This window comes from Microcebus murinus, chromosome 1, assembly GCF_040939455.1.
Source record: "Microcebus murinus isolate Inina chromosome 1, M.murinus_Inina_mat1.0, whole genome shotgun sequence".
Lineage (NCBI taxonomy): Eukaryota > Metazoa > Chordata > Mammalia > Primates > Cheirogaleidae > Microcebus > Microcebus murinus.
Window position 1 is genome coordinate 5,796,264 of NC_134104.1, and position 18,030 is coordinate 5,814,293.

The following is an 18,030-nucleotide window of genomic DNA, read 5'->3' on the forward strand; positions in this document are numbered from 1 at the left end:
CTATGACATTATGGTCTACCTTGAATAATCAAAATTTTTTGTTCACCAATTTGAAAACAGAACCAGCCACACTGCTTCTTCTAAGGAATATAATTCACAAAGAGAAAAAAGATCTTTACACAAACTTTAGAAGGTCTGTTAGAAGAAGAGCTATAAACTATTTTTAGAGGCAGGTAGTGAACACAGAAGTACTCTATTCTTTAATTCAAGACTTGAGTCAAGTTTAGCAGCGGAAGAAGAAAAAGAACATAGCAGTTCAGGTTGCTACCAACACTAACCACCTGTCACACTAGACTGTCAGGTGTGAAAAAGAAGCTCTATCCTATTTGCCATTCTTACATTTTCTTTGATGAAGTATCTGCTCAAACCTTTGCCCCTTTCTTTACAGAGTTATTATATAATAGTTTTGAGTTTATTCTGTATACAAATCCTTTATCTGCAACATGTTTTGCAAATGTTTTCTCCCTGTCTGCGGATTGTCTTTTCATTCTCTTAAATGTGTCCTTTGGAGAGTCCTGGAGTCTGAGGAATAAAAAGCTAGTATTCCTCAAGACGGCCGGAGAGGGAATGACACCTCCCTCCTCCTCAGCTGCCCCCTGTAACTGCCTTGTCCTTCATGTGCAGGAGCTGTTGAAATGTCAGGAATGGAAGCCAATGTGACTTACCATCCCAATCTGACCAAACAAGCCACATCGTGCTGTTTGAAGTATAGTGAAAAGAATCCAGACCAGCCTACCTGTGCGGCCATGTCTCTAGGCATCTTTTGAGACGTTGGCCAACATCTGTGACCTGAGTGTGAGAGTTGCATCCCGAGTCCCTGCCCTGGCCAACACTGGGTGGATTGCTGTGGATGAGGAGGAGACGTGTGTGCGGGCAGGAGTGACACACACCCCTGCAGCCCAGCCCGGTGACTGTCATGCAGCACGATGCCTCCGTGCCCAATCTGTGAGTCGAAGGAGAGGCTCCTGGCCCTGAAGAAGCCAGCCCTGCCAGCCCTAAGCCACACCACTGAGCCCCAGGACAAGCTCAGCCACCTGTGCAGCCAGATTGCCAAGACAGTGGCAGCTGATGCAGCTTGGGCTTCACTACTGCCACCTTTCATATCTGCAGGAAGTTCAAATGTCTCTTCTCCCCTACTTTGTTTTGGATCTTCATCTTCATTCCACTCTACCGCTTCCTTTGTCATTAGCGACATCACTGAAGAGACAAAGGTGGAGGTCCCTGAGCTTCCTTCATTCAGTCCCTGCTTCGTTCTGCCAGGCCTGGTGTTAACAAACCAGAACACAGAGCTTCCTGCAGCTCACCAGAAGAGGACGATGGCGTCTCTCTGTCCAAGGCCAGCAGCTGTGCAGGCATGACTGGTATCCTGAAGGACTTTCACTGGATGAACTGGAGTTTACTGAAGGAGGACCACACTGTGGTCTTCTCGGAGGCACTAAGAGAGAAGTTTGCCTTAAAGGAAGAAGCTATCAGTAGACAAGGAAACGGCCAGCACTCGGCTCTGTAAACTCAGTCCCATGCTCCTGGAATTCGTTTGGTAGCCGTCTTCCTCACTGCAGATGTGTCTGCCTCTCCAGGAGAAATCTTCTGCAACAGCTGAAATCTTCTCCAGGAGAAATCTTGCTGAAAAGCTAGAGCTTGGGCTGAAAGAGAAGAGCTAGATTATGTTTCTTATCCTTCAGACCCTACTAGGGGATGTTGTTTGACCTGAGACATTTGTTACAGGTAATTGTAGAGAACGGAATGTCTCAGTTTAAAGGGAAGATAGAAGTTGTTTCTGGTTTTTCCTTGCCTCTATGTGAAAACAGGTCCTAAATGAACGACCTATTTACTGCATTAGACCCGATAACTGGTCTCACCAGACACTGCCCAGCTGTCACTCACTCTCAGTGGCTTCCCCAGACTGTGCTGAGGACAAGGAGCTGTTTATATATAAATGTTTACATGTTCACAGGGCAGGGAAAATCATATGCTGCTCCACCATAAACCTACACCAGTGTCCAGCAATCACTGTCTCCCCTTCCCTGTCTAGATGTACAGGTCTAGCCACTGAAACAGTTCTTTTATTCTTTTTTAAAAAAATTTTTTTTCTTAAACATATTTTATCATACTGAGCAATCAAATCTACCCTCCAAGGTCCTGGGGCCTCATCAGTTCCACTGATTAAATCTTTTCTCTTTCACAGAAAGAGAAACGGGAAAGAAAGCACTGACCATCTTTCTTCCAGGCCCTAGACTGCTCCTTCAGGGCCGAGCTCTGTACCCACCACACCCTGCATGACTCAGATGCCCGCAGGCTCCTTCTCTATGGTGTGTGCACAATGTGTGTTTGGGTGGAAGCACTGCTTGACATTAAATTAGGGATTTGGAGTGATTAAAAGAGTACTAAATAAAAAAAGTGCTGATCAGGGGTTTCCTGGGGCTGCAGGTGTGACCAAGACTGGCTATTCATGAATAGGAGGGATCTTTTCCTTCATTTAAATGTTCTAAACTGGACAGTTGGCCAAGCACTGTGGCTTATGCCTGTAATCCTAGCACTCTGGGAGGCCAAGCTGGGAGGATCGCTTGAGCTCAGGAGTTCCAGACCAGCCTGAGCAAGAGCGAGACCCAGTTTCTACTAAAAATAGAAAAAATTAATCAGACATGGTGGCACATGCCTGTAGTCCCAGCTACTTGGGAGGCTGAGGCAAGAGAATAGCTTGAGCCCAGGAGTTTGAGGTTGCTGTGAGCTAGGCTGACACCACAGCACTCTAGCCTGGGCAACAGAGTGAGACACTATCTCAAAAAAAAAAAAAACTTTGGTAAGTAAAAAAAGGCTACAGTCTAGTGTTACACATGATGACATTTTATGAGTAATAGCACCAATATTGACCATTTATTGAGGACTTACTATAAGTCAAACACAATGTTAATAACTTTATTTCATCTTGAAATCCTATCTACTTTCACTTTACAAATAAAGAAATCAAGGTTTAAGGCCCGTGGACTGTTTTCAGGAGGAAGCCCAGGGCATTTAGAGAGCTGGTGGATCCTTGAAGAACCCAGCCAGGCCAGGAATGGTGGCACAGGCCTGTAATCCCAGCACTTTGGGAGGCCCAGGCAGGAGCCCAGGAGTTTGAGGTCACAGCGAGCTATGATCATGCCACTGCGAAACAAGACCCCATCTCCTAATAAAAAGAAAAGAAAACCCTGCCAACCAGGAGAGGGCAGGGCTGAGCTGTGAGGAGGGTGGGCCCAAGAACCACGTGTACACCAGACAGTTATGAGTTGGACAGGAGCTTCTGACTGACTAACCAGATTCACTGAACTGAAGGGCACAGACAGGCTCCAAAGTGCTCCAAAGTGTCTTGCAGAAATTGCTAGAACCCTTCCAAGAGAACCACTTCCAAGATGTGCCATTTCTGGGAGCCGTTATTCCCAGGCTTAGCATGGGAGTGGATACTTGTGTCATCCTTTTGAGGCCTGATGGCCTTTCCTTGGTTGACACCACACATCTATCCTGACGTAGATGACCCGCACGTGCTGGGCAGGATAGCATGTGCCAGTGTTCTCAGTGACCTCCACACAGTGGGGGTCACAGAACGTGACAATATGCCCATGCTTACTGGAGTCAGTAAAAAATATCTCTGACAGAAGGAGATGAAGTGTGCCCTTGGTTGTACAGGGTTTTAAAGATACAGCAGAGGAAGCAGGGACATCTGTAACAGGCAGCCAAAGAGTATTAAACCCCGGATTGTTTTGGGAGAAGTCTCTGCAGCTGTCTGCCAGCCCAATGAATTTATCATGCCAGTTGATGCAGTGCCAGGGGACATGCTGGTGTTGATGAAATCCCTGGGGACATAAGTCCCAGTCGCTGTGCACCAGGGGCTGGATATGCCTGAAAAATGAATAAAATTTACCTTTAGTGTTCACCCCAGACGGTGCAGAGTTAACATGCCAAGAAGCAATGATGACCATAGCAAGGCTCAACAGAACAGCTGCAGGACTCAAGCACACATTCAATACCGATGAGGCCATCGACATTACAGGCTTTGGAATTTGGGGCCATGCAGAGAACCAGGCCAAGCAGCAGAGGAAGGAGGTGCCGTTTGTGATTCACATCCTGTGCTGGCCAGGCTGGCTGCTGTGAGCAAGGCCGTGGAAACATGCTCGGCCTCATGCACGGACCTGCCGGAGACGTCAGGAGGCCCACGGATCTGTTCACCAGGTGAGCAAGCAACTCTGTTCTGTGCAGAGATAAAGTCCCTCCTGGTGAAGGTCACAACGCATGGATTACTGGGATTGTAGAGAAGGGCAACTACACAGCTGGAATCTTAGACGAACCCTGGATTATCGAAGTTGCACTACAAGTAGCCACTCAAAATAGGAATCGTGCACCTGGAGCCACTTCTTAATCTAGATAGAAATAGCTATTTTGTTTTGTTATTAAATAGACCTATTTACTTTATGATCACTTCAATTAAAGACCGTAAACCACAATACAAACCTGTCATTGTGTCTACACATCTGGTGACCTTGTGAGTGGATACAATTAATAAAATAAAATCCATTATCTTTTTATCCTGTTATATTAGCTGAAGATGCACTTAATCTTGAGGCAGCTGCTGAGTTGAGAATTATACTGTTACCCAGTACTGTTGATTCATTTTGAATCTTTAGATACTTATCTCTTGCCCCAAAGGCTCAGCACAGACATTACCAAGAGTAGTGTCACATGGCAGTTTGTGTCTTTTCATTTTATGTATATCTAACATATAACTCTGATCTTTTCTGAAGTGTCTTGAGTAAGTGTTCTGGAAAGACAGCATTGGTAAATGGCACGTGACAGTATCTCAGTAGTAAGAGGGTTGCATGATTTCTTCAAGTCTTCCATTTGCAAAGCCCAGTCTTGTCATTCAAGAGCATCTTGGACTTGGGACATTGTCCAGTAGCGCATTCGGTTCAACAAGGCAAGTGCTTCACTCTACATGGGAAGCACTTTGAAGACAAAAAAGAAATTTTATTTCTTTTTTTGTAGCCTTTCTGATATTTACAGTAATGCCATTAACTGTTTTCTTTATTGACAGCAAAAATGGATACTTTTTACAATATGATTAGATGTTCTACTGTGCAGTAAAGAATTGCCTTCCTAAAGGGGGCTCATGTACAATACCCATTTACAATTCAATATATAATCAACTATAATCATATATTTTTAAAAATAATAATAAAGACTGTTCTGTGGCTGGTAGTGTTTAATACATTTTATATTTTATACAGTGATTTCAGGCCTTCGGTTTTCTTAAAATCAGCAGCTGTTTAGCCTAATTCTCAGCTTTATTTTGTTCTTTGCGCCAGTACTTTTTTGTGGACACTTTTTGTGATCTTTGTTAAAACTCCGCATTGACAATATTGCAGCTCAAACTTGTTATCAAATAAATATTTAAATTTTAAAATTCCTCTTGTTAAAAAAAAAATCAAAGTTTAGAGAGTAAATTAATTTACCCAAAGTCACACAAAGTAGTAAATTCAGGACATAAACCTAGGTCCTTCCCAGTCCAATACATGCAATATATGCATATGGATAGGTTCTAGAAAAGTCTAGAAACATGTATAGCAAAAAGAGTCAAGAGTGATTAACTGTCCCTTTTTATACTACTATATTGTTTGATTTCTTTTTAAGTAATAGGATATATTAGTAAGAGAAATTTATGCTTTTAAATTTTAAATGCTCCTTTTAAAATGTTTTAGCAGCTCTTTTCCCTACCCTGAAGAAAGACAGGGCAGCACTGAGCTCTCAAAGCCCAGTGAGAAAGGGTCTCTTCCAGAGCGAAGGGAAGGTTTGGGGAATGGACTGAGATTGAGCCGCTCCAGTGCCCAGGAGGCCCAGACAGATCAACTATGATTTAGGAAATAAAAGTAGATGGTGTTTCTTCTACCAGAATGTGAGTAATACTGGCTACCTGAGCAAGTACTATTAATACATAACTGGCTGTGGTTTGAATTGGTGTCCTGCCCAAAATTCATGTTGAAACTTAATTCCCATTGTGGTGGTATTCACAGGTGGGGCCTCTTAGGAAGTGCTTGAGTAACGAGGGTGGAGCCCTTATGAACAGATTAATGCCCTTATAACAGAGGCTTCAGAGAGAGTTTGTCTCTCTCTTGCCCTTCTGCCCCTGCTGCCGTGACAGCACTCATTGCTTCCGGAGGATGCAGCAACAAGGCACCCTCTTGGAAGCAGAGACCAGCCCTGCACACCCCAAACCTGCTGGCACTTTGATCTTGGACTCCCCAGCCTTCAGAACTGTGGGAAATAAATGTCTGTCCTTTATAAATCACCCAGTCTGCGATATTTCCTTACAGCAGCAGGAACGAACTAAGACGCTCATAAAGGAAAAGTAATAGATTCTTCAGAAAAAAAATTAGATCACTCTCACAGCATATCAGATTAGGCAGAAAAACCGTTACTTTTAAAAATGAGTTTATGTGTTCATGACGTACATGACTGGACTTTTTAAGAAATGAATTTTACTGACACAAAGGGGAAAAAAAAAGCATGGATAAGTGGTAACATCCAGTCAGGGACTGGTGGAGGCTGGCACCTTACCTCAGCTCCTCCAGGGATAGCACTGCAGAGGCTCCCAGCCTGTCCATCCGAGATCTGTCAACACTAAAACATCAACAACTCTCCAGAAAGTATAAGGCAGGGCACGGTGGCTCACACCTGTAATCCTAGCACATTGGGGGGCTGAGGCAGGAGTTTGAAACCAGCCTGAGCAAGAGCAAGACCCTATCTCTACTAAAAATACAAAATTTAACTGGGCATGGTGGCACAACGCCTGCAGTCCCAGCTACTCAGGAGGCTGAGGCAGGAGGATCGCTTGAGCCCAGGAGTTTGAGGTTGCAGTGAGCTATGATGATGCCACTGCACTATAGCCCAGGTGACAGGGTGAGACTGGGTCTCAAAAAAAAAAAAAAAAGGATTATAAAATATATGAAAAATGGTATGGTGGTTCTTCAACAAGTTAAAAATAGAACTGCCATATGATCCAGCAACTTCACTTCTGGGGACATACCCAAAGGAAATGCAAGTGAGGTCTCAAAGAGACTTTGCAGGCCATGTCCACAGCAGCAGCATTCACACCAGCCAAGGAGTGGAAGCAGCCCAAGTGTCCATCGGCAAGTGAATGGACAAACAAAATGTGGTCTATCCGCACAGTGGAATTTTTTTTTTTTTTTTTTTGAGACAGAGTCTCACTCTGTTGCCCAGGCTAGAGTGAGTGCCGTGGCGTCAGCCTAGCTCACAGCAACCTCAAACTCCTGGGCTCAAGTGATCCTCCTGCCTCAGCCTCCCGAGTAGCTGGGACTACAGGCATGCGCCACCATGCCCGGATAATTTTTTCTATATGTATTAATTGGCCAATTAATTTCTTTCTATTTATAATACACACAGTGGAATATTATCCAGCGTTAAACAGGAAGGGCTATGACACATGCTACAACACAGATGAATCTTGAGGACATTATGCTAAGTGAAATATACTAGTACCAAAAAACAGTATGTTTCCACTTAAATAAAATATCTAAAATAATCAAACTCAGAAACAGAGAGTAGAGTAGTGGTCACCAGGACTAGGCGGGTGGGGATACAGGAAGTTGTTCAATGGGTACAGAGCTTCCATGTTGCAAGATGACAAAGTTCCAGAGATGTGTTGCACAACAATGTGAATACGGTTGCACTACTGCAATGCACGCCTCAAAGTGGTTAAGATGGTAAATTTTATGATAAGTGGTTTTTTTTTTTTACCAGAATTACATTTTTTTTAAAAAAAGGTATTAAAGTCTTTTATGTGTCAGATACTTCACTAACTGCAGGATGAAATATGATGGTGAACTAAATGTCCCCAGTCTTTGTTCTCTTAGGGCTTAACTAAACAAATAACTATAAGTACTATAAATAGTCACAAGCAAGCAAACTATTTCAAAGGGACACACAAGTTTTTTTCTGCTAGCGCTGTGATCTTGGAAGACACACACATTTATCCAGGTAACTGTCCATGTCCTAGCTCCAAGTTAGATGAGAGGCTTATGGATGCTCAATATATTGTCAGTAAATAATATAAGGTAAAGGAGAGCATGGAATATGGATGGTGTGTGTATTATTTAGGACTTTTCTCCAAAAAGTAGTATGGGATGCTATTAAGTTCAGAGGCCCTTGATCTAATGTGGAAGCTGGGCCGGGCGCGGGGGCTCATGCCTGTAATCCTAGCACTCTAGGAGGCCAAGGCGGGTGGATTGCTCCAGGTCAGGAGTTCAAAACCAGCCTGAGCAAGAGTGAGACCCTGTCTCTACTATAAATAGGAAGAAATTAATTGGCCAACTAATATACATAGAAAAAATTAGCCAGGCATGGTGGTGCATGCCTGTAGTCCCAGCTACTCGGGAGGCTGAGACAGAAGGATCGCTTGAGCCTAGGAGTTTGAGGTTGCTGTGAGCTAGGCTGACGCCACGGCACGCACTCTAGCCTGGGCAACAAAGCGAGACTCTGTCTCAATAAAATAATAATAATAATAATGTGGAAGCTGAACATACAACAGTTAACAAAGGATTTCTTTTTTTTTTTAGACAGAGTCTCACTCTATTGCCCTGGCTAGAGTGCGGTGGTGTCAGCCTAGCTCACTGCAGCCTCAAACTCCTGGGCTCAAGTGATCCTCCTGCCTCAGCCTCCTGAGTAGCTGGGACTACAGGCATGCACCATCATGCCCGGCTAATTTTTTCTATATGTATTTTTAGTTGACCAATTAATTTCTTTCTATTTTTAGTAGAGATGGGGTCTCGCTCTTGCTCAGGCTGGTTTCGAACTCCTGACCTTGAGTAATCCACCCGCCTCGGCCTCCCAGAGTGCTAGGATTACAGGCGTGAGCCACTGTGCCTGGCCAACAAAGGATTTCATATTCTTCATTCTTTTCATCTCACTCCCATGGAAAAATACACTAGACTGATTAGTGGGTCTGTGTTAGCAAACTTGAGCAGAAAAAGAGAAAAATGCAACCTCTGATTTCCTACCCTAGGCGCCCAGCCATGAGCTCACTATTTTTTTTTTTTTTTTTTTTTTTTTTGAGACAGAGTCTCGCTTTGTTGCCCAGGCTAGAGTGAGTGCCGTGGCGTCAGCCTAGCTCACAGCAACCTCAAACTCCTAGGCTCAAGCGATCCTTCTGTCTCAGCCTCCCGAGTAGCTGGGACTACAGGCATGAGCCACCATGCCCGGCTAATTTTTTCTATATATATTAGTTGGCCAATTAGTTTCTTTCTATTTATAGTAGAGACGGGGTCTCGCTCTTGCTCAGGCTGGTTTCGAACTCCCGACCTCGAGCGATCTGCCCGCCTCGGCCTCCCAGAGAGCTAGGATTACAGGCGTGAGCCACCGCGCCCGGCCCATGAGCTCACTATTGATACACTGAAGAGGCAATTCTCCTGTTTTCTAAAGTTGGCTCAGAGAAAAAACTATCCTTTCCCCATTGTGTATTCTTAATGTCCTAATCAAAAATTAATTGCCCACGATTCATAATTGCAAGGCTGTGGAAACAGCCCAAGTGCCCATCAATCCAAGAATGGATTAATAAAATGTGGTATATGTATACCATGGAGTACTATTCAGTTCTAAGGAACAACGGTGATATAGCACATCTTATATTTTCCTGGTTAGAGCTGGAACCCATACTACTAAGTGAAGTATCCCAAGAATGGAAAAACAAGCACCACATATACTCACCAGCAAACTGGTATTAACGGAGCAGCACCTAAGTGGACACATAGGTACTACAGTAATAGGGTATTGGGCAGGTGGGAGGGGGGAGGGGGGCAGGTCTATACACACATAATGAGTGAGATGTGCACCATCTGGGGGATGATCATGCTGGAGACTCAGACTTGTGGGGGAAGGGGGAAAGGGCATTTATTGAAACCTTAAAATCTGTAGCCCCATAATATGCTGAAATAAAAAAAAATTAGTTGCCCATATATGGGTTAATTTTGTGGCTCTCTAGTCTAGGCTTGCTCCTAGCCCAAAGGCCAAGAAACAATGGGCTCTCTATTCTGTTCCATTGGTCTGTGTGTCTGTTTTTATGCCAATACCATACTGGGGTTTTTGGTGTTTTGTTTTAGAATTTTTACTTTTTAAATATTTATTTATTTGCTTATTTTTAGACAAAAAGTAAGTGGCATAACAGAATTTTTAGAGACAGGGTCTTGCTCTCTCACCCAGCCTGGAGTGCAGTGCTAATCATAGCTCACTGCAACCTTGAACTCCTGGGCTCAAGTGATCCTCCTGCCTCAGCCTCCTAAGTAGCTAGGATTTACAGGTGTGTGCCACCATGCCTGCCTAATTTTTTAATTTTTTGTAGAGATATCTCACTATGTTGCCTAAGCTAGTCTTGAACTCGTGGCCTCAAGTGATCTTCCCACCTTGGCTTCCAAAAGTGCTAGGATTACAAACGTAAACCACCATGCCTGGCCAATATTGTTTTTTTTTTTTTTTTTTTTTTTTTTTGAGACAGAGTCTCGCTTTGTTGCCCAGGCTAGAGTGAGTGCCATGGCGTCAGCCTAGCTCACAGCAACCTCAAACTCCTGGGCTCGAGTGATCCTTCTGCCTCAGCCTCCTGGGTAGCTGGGACTACAGGCATGCGCCACCATGCCCGGCTAATTTTTTATATATATATCAGTTGGCCAATTAATTTCTTTCTATTTATAGTAGAGACGGGGTCTCGCTCTTGCTCAGGCTGGTTTTGAACTCCTGACCTTGAGCAATCCGCCCGCCTCGGCCTCCCAAGAGCTAGGATTACAGGCGTGAGCCACAGCGCCCGGCCCCAATATTGTTTTGATTGTGATAGCTTTGTGATATGATTTGAAAAAAGAAATGTAATATCCCAGTTTTGTTCTTCTTGCTCAAGATTACTTTGGCTATTTGTGGTCTTCTGTGGTTTCATGTGAATTTTAGGGTTACTTTTTCTATTTCTGTGGAAAAACGCCATTTGAATTTCTGTACATATGAAGGTTTTCTGACATGACATCATGTCATCCGCAAGCAGAGATAAATGTCTTCCTTTCTGATTTAGATCCCTTTAATTTCTTTTTCTTACCTAATTGCTCTGGCAAGGACTTCTTGCTCTTCTAGTTGAATAGAAGAGCAAGAGTGGACATCTCTGTCTTCTTCCTGACCTTAGAGGAAAAGCTTCCAACTTTTCGCCATTGAATATGATGTGACCTGAGGCCTTGTCATATAGATCTTCATCATGTTGAGGTACATTCCTCTATACCTAATTTGTTTAGAATTTTTATCATAAACAGATGTTGAATTTTGCCAGATGCATTTTTCTGCATCTATTGAGATGATCATATGATTTTTATCCTTCATTCTGTTAATGTGTTGTATCACATTTAACGATTTCTATATGTTGAACTATCAGTGCATCCCAGGGATAAAGCCCACTTGATCATAGCATATGATACTTTTAATGGGTTGTTGAATTTGGTTTGCTAGTATTTTGTTCAGGATGTTTGCATTTATGTTCATCGGGGATATTGACCTGTAATGTTCTTTTCTTGTGGTGTCCTTGGCTGGCATTTGTATTAGGATAATCCTGACCTCATAATGCTGGAAGTGTTTAAGTGTTTAGTAGAATTCACCAGTCAAGCCACTTGGTCCTGGGCTTTTTGTTGTTGTTGGAGATTTTTGATTACTGATTCAATCTCCTTAGCATACTTATCTGTTTAAATTTTCTATTTCTTCATGGTTCAGTCTTGGTAGGGTGTATCTTTCTAGGAATTTATTCATTTATTCTAGGTTATCCAACTTGTTGGCATATAATTATTCGAAGTAGTCTCTAATGATCCTTTGTATTTCTGTAGTATCTGCTGTAATGTCTCTTCTTTCATTTATAATTTCATTTGAGTTTTCTTTTAGGTTAGCTAAAGGTTTGTCAAGGTTGTTTACCTTTTAAAAAACTGAACATTTTTTTTTAAGTTACATTGATTTTTTTGGTATTGTTTTCCTATTCTCTATTTATTCCAGCTTTTTTTTTTTCTTTTTTTGAGACAGATTCTTGCTCTGTTGCCTCGGTTAGAGTGTAGTGGTCTCATCATAGTTCACTGCAACTTCAAACTCCTGGGCTCAAGTGATCCTCCTGCCTCAGCCTCCTGAATACCTGGGACAACAGGTACATGCCACAGTACCTGGCTAATTTTTCTATTTTTGGTAGAGACAGGGTCTTGCTCTTGCTCAGGCTGGTCTTGAACTCCTGAGCTCAAGTGATCCTCCCGCCTTGGCCTCCTAGAGTGCAGAATTACAGATGTGAGCCACTGCACCCAGCCTCTAATCTTTATTATTTCCTTTCTTCTGGTAACTTCAGGCTTAGTTTGTTCTTCCTTTTTTAGTTCCTTGATGTTAACTTATTTACTTGAGATCTCTCTTTTTCTTAATGTAGGCATTTATTGCTATTAAAGTTCCTCTTAGAACAGCTTGTACTGCATCCCACAAATTTTATTTTATTTTATTTTATTTTTATTTTTTTCCTGGGGTCTGAGATCCCACATTTTTTTTTATTTCAGCATATGATGGGGGTACAGATTTTAAGGTTTCAATAAATGCCCTTTCCCTCTTCCCCCCACAAGTCTGAGTCTCCAGCATGACCATCCCCCAGACGGTGCACATCCTCGCATCCCACAAATTTTAGTATGTAGTGTTTTCATTTTTATTTGTCTCAAGATATTTTTCAATTCCTCTTTGACTTCTTCTTTGATCTCTTGGTTGTTCAGGAATGTTGCTTACTTTCTATATATTTGTGAGTTTTCCAATTTTTCTCCTCTTATTAATTTCTAGTTTCATAGTATTGTGGTTGGAAAAGATACTTGAAATGATTTCAATCTTCTTAAATTTGGTAAGAATTTTTTGTAACCCAATATATGATCTATCCTGGGAAATGTCTCATGTGCACCAGATAAAAATGTATGAATGGAATACTCTATACATGTCTGTTAGATCCATTTGGTCTATGATATTGTTCAACCCAGTGTTTACTTATTGATTTGTTTGGATTATCATCCATTATTGCATCTGAGGTATTGAAATCCCCTACTATTATTGTATTACTGTCTAGTTCTCCTTTCAATTCTGTTAATATTTGCTTCATTTATTTAGATGTTCTGATGTTGTGTGCATATATAATTCTTGTATCTTCTTGATGAATTGACCCCTTTATCATTATATAATGGCTTTCATTCTCATATGACGCTTTTTGACTTAAAGTCTATTTTGTCTAATATAAGTATAAACACCCCTGCTTTCTTTTAACCACTTCAGTACAAGCATTGACTATAGTCGACAGCCACAGATGAACACGCACAGCCGAGCATCAACTTTAGCTGACAGCCATGATATGACTTTTCTAATTTTTCATTTATCAAAATAAAATTGTGAACATTTAAAAATAATGTAATAAAAACATACATGTATATGTTACCTATTCTGATTAACATTACAAGTAAAGCTGCCTGTAAAATAAAACAAGCTTTCAGTTCTTTAAAGCTTTCCTCATCACACAAGAGCAAAACGGACTCGTCGTCAATGCACAGCACAAACTATGTGTGGACCGTGAGTGCCGGCTGTGGGCGAGGCTTCGTGGCTGGTGAGCACTGTACTGAAGTGGTTAATTACCATTTTCATGGAATACCTTTTTCCATCCTTCACTTTCAGCCTTTGTGTGACCTTAAATTTTTTTTTTTTTTTAATTTAGAAAATTATTTTTGCCGGGGAAGCAGCCACAGGCTTGTACCCAGTTGGTCTGGATCCCTGTATGTCCTTAAATCTAAAGTGAGTCTCTTGTAGGTATCATATAGTTTCATATAGTTGGATCTTGTTTTTTCATCCATCATTCTATCTTTTTTTTTTAACTATGCTGCCCAGGCTGAAATGTAGTGGCTATTCTGGAGTGATCATAGCATACTACAGCCTCAAACTTCTGGCTTCAAATGATCCTACCCACCTCAGCCTCATGAGTATCTGAGATTATAGATATGTGTTTCTGCACCTGGCTCTTATGTGTTTTTTTTTGACACAGAGTCTCACTCTGTTGCCTGGGCTAGAGTGCCTTGGCGTCAGCCTAGCTCACAGCAACCTCAAACTCTTGGGCTCAAGCAATCCTCCTGCCTCAGCCTCCTGAGTAACTGGGACTACAGGCATGCGCCACCACGCCTGGCTAATTTTTTCTATATATTTTTAGTTATCCAGTTAATTTCTTTCTATTTTTAGTAGAGATGGGGTCTCGCTCTTGCTCAGGCTGGTCTCGAACTCCAGACCTCAAGCAATCCTTTCACCTCAGCCTCCCAGAGTGCTAGGATTACAGCCGTGAGCCACCACGCCCAGCCAACTGCAACTGTATGTTTTTTAATTGGAGAATTTCATTTAATTGAAAGTAATTATTGATATATAAGAATATGTACTGCCATTTTGTTGTTTTCTGTTTTGTAGTTCCTTTCTTTCTCCCTTGCTACAACCTTTTATATATATATATAATTTTTTACATTTGTTTTTTTTAAAGGCTGGTCAAGTGGAGCAGTGGGAGTGGAGAAGGAACAAAGGAATCTGTAACTGGTTGTGATCAATTAGTTGTAAATGCCACTGCACTCGGACCAACCGCTACAATCTTTTCGATGTTATGATTTTCATAGTGGTATGTTTGGATTTCTTTCTCTTTGTCTTTTGTATATCTACTACAAGGTTTTTCTTTGTGATTATCATGAGGCTTACATAAAATATCTTACAGTTATACAATCATCTATGCTTATAACTTAATTTCAATTACATATAAAAACTCTATACTTTTACTTCTCCCCTCCCACTTTTATTGACATCACAATTTATATCTTCTACATTGTATAATCATTAACAAATTCTTGTAGTTATAATTATTTTTAACACTTTTGTCTTTTAAATTTTATACTAGTTATAATTATATACCACTATTACAGCATTAGAGTATTCTAAATTTGACTATATACTTACAAGTGAGTTTTACACCTTCAGATGTTTTCATGGTGCTAATTAGCATCCTTTCATTTCAACTTGAAGAACTCCCTTTAGCATTTCTTGTAAAGCAGGTCTTGTGGTGATGAACACCCACAGCTTTTATCTGTCTGGGAGTCTTATCTCTCGGCAATTTCTGAAGGACAGCTTTGCCAGGTTTGGTGTTCTTGGCTGGCCCAGGTTTTTTTTCCCCTGCACTTTGAATATATCCTCCCACTCTCTCCTGGCCTGCAAGGTTTCTGCAGAAAAACTCACTCAGAGTCTCACAAAAGTTCCCTTGTATGTGATGAGTCATTTTTCTCTCGTTGCTTTCAAAATTCTCTTTATGATTGACTTTTGACAATCTGATTATAATGTAACTTAGTGAGAACTTCTTTATGCTCAAGTATTTTGAGTTATTTGGGCTTCAGGGAGCTGGATGCTCATTTCTCTCTCCAGATTTGGGAATTTTTCTGTCATTATTTAAGTAAGTTTTCTGTCTCTTTCTCTTTCTGCTCCTTCTTAGAGTCCCATAATGCAGATACTGGTCTGATTGATGGTGTCCAATAAGTTCCTTATATTTTTTCCCTCTTTTTCATTCTTTTTTCTTTACACTAAAAATGGTTAAGATGGTAAATTTTGTCATATGTACTTTATCACAATTTGTTACATCTATACAGTGGAATACAATGCAGTAATAAAAATAAGGAAGAGGCCACACACAGCGGCTTATGCCCGTAATCCCATACTTTCAGAGGCTGAGGCAGGAGGATCACTTGAGGCCAGGAGTTAGAGACCAGCTTGGGCAATATAGTGAGACCGCATCTCTACAAATTATCAAAAAAGTAAAAAATTAGCTAGGCATGGTGACATGCACCTATAGTCCTAGCTACTTAGGAAGCTGAGGCAAGAGGATTACTTGAGCCCAGGAGTACAAGATTGCAGTGAGCTAAGATTGGGCCATTGCACCCTGTCTCAAAAAAAAAAAAGAAGGAAGAATTTTTCTTAAGGACTTGTGGGAAAGGAAACCACAACTATTGAAAAATGCAAGGGAGCCCAATAGTGTAAAAAATGATGGGGAAGAAAAAATACATATAGATTTACTTGTACATGTGTAGAATACTCTGGAAAGATACACAAGAGGCAGCAACATTGGTTTCTTCTTGGGAGTAGAGAGACAGGGGGGCAGAGTGGAAGGGATATTTCTCTGGAAATCTTTTTCTACCTTTGAAATTTTGAACCAAACAATATACTTTCCAAAAGTAAGTGAAAATATACAATATACTTATTTAAAGGCATAAAATTCCTTCAGAAGCTAGACAGGAAACACAAAGGAGTAAAATCAGCAGGGGTATAATCCTGCCACACTGGAGAAAGGATGCCTCCCTCCAAGAGATAGGTCAAGCACAGCCTATAGAATGCATGCAAACAGGATGCCAAGAGCTAAAGAGCTCAGTTTGTATGTAAAATCCTCTTTGAGATGTATTAAAAAAACACTTTATTGATAATATACATTCAGAAATGCATTCGCAGGTGCACAGCTCAATTAATATTCACACAGTGAACACAAGAGTACAACCAACACCCAGAATAAGAAAAAGAACACATCTAGGCACAGTGGCTCATGCCTGTAATCCCCAACACTCTGGGAGGCTGAGGCAAGAGGATCACTTGAAGTTCAAGAACAGCCTGAGCAAGAGCAAGAGCCATCTCTATTGAAAAATTAGCTGGGAGTGGTGGCTTGCCTACAGTCCCAGTTCCTCTGCAGCCTGAAGCAGGATTGCTTGAGCCCAGGAGTTTGAGGTTGCAGTGAGCTATGCTGATGCCCCTGTACTCTAGCCTCAGAGACTAGGGAGACTTTGCCTCTAAAAGAAAAAAAAAGAAATAAAGAAACAGAACATGACTATCCCCAATCCCCTCACCCCCACCAATTTTTCCATTGGTCTCTCCTCCAGTCACTAGTTCACCACCCTATCCACAACTAGAAACCACTACCGTGATTTTTTGACAGACTGTATTAGTTTTGCCTACTTTTGTACACTAGACGAATAGAATCACATAGTATGTGCACTTTGGGGTCTGGCATCTTTCTCTCAACAGTATGCTTGTGAGATTCATCCATATTGTTGTATGTAGCTGCATATGGGTCATTTTCATTGCTGACAGTCTTCCATTAATTCACCCAGCCTTTTTGAATGAGAAGACTCTATATTATAGAGTTTTTGATTAGGAGTCACACTGCCTGACTTGTGATTTTAAAACTTCACTCCATCAGTAGAGCTGCCTCATCCTTTCTCGAAGTTGCTCAGTATTTCACTGTGAAGGGGCCATACTTTCTTTACCTGCTGTCGTAAATGGTGGACAATTAAGCCCGCCTCCAGTTTTAGACTCAAAGCACTTCTACGTTTCTTCCTCTCCCCAAATTACAGCTGACATTTTCCCGATTAAAACCTTTTTCTAAGATAACCCAATTCATTTCGGCCTTTTAAACTTAAATTTCTCCTTCCTTAAAGAACAGGGAAACGTGCGATCTCACTGGCTCCAGGGCTGCCAGCTCCAGCCTGAGGCCCTCTTCCACCATAAAAAGGTGCTTAGAGGAGCAACAGGTTTAAAAAGGGCAGGCGGCGCCTGACGGGCGTGCTTCTCGCACACCCTACGGCAGGCCCGGGGCCCGCGAGGGGCGTGCGGGAGACGGCCGGGACGGTTCTCAGGTGCGCCATCCTCTCAGCCGCCCCGCTGCGGGCCCAGGAACGACCTCCCGCACCTGCAGCCCCTCAAGGAACCTAAAGAAAGTTACACGGAAGGGGCAGACTGCAGTGACCTCGCAGCCGAGCCCGCCCCGGCTTTCCTTCCCACGACCCCCCCCCCCGCGGCGCCTGCGCACTGGACCCCGCTGCTCGAGGGCCTGCGAAGCCGGGAACCCTAGATAACCTTTCTTGCCGACTGAGGTGGTAAAAGACCCTGCTCGTTCTCGCACCCCCTGTCCCTCTCCGT

The 18,030-nt window shown here is 42.2% G+C and overlaps 2 pseudogenes; both read left to right on the forward strand.

Annotated features, from left to right (window-relative positions):
- The first annotated feature begins 635 nt into the window (after positions 1-635).
- Positions 636-2,789, forward strand: LOC105880587 (mitochondrial fission regulator 1-like pseudogene; annotated as a pseudogene).
- Positions 2,788-6,503, forward strand: LOC105880602 (selenide, water dikinase 1 pseudogene; annotated as a pseudogene).
- Positions 6,504-18,030: the final 11,527 nt, after the last annotated feature.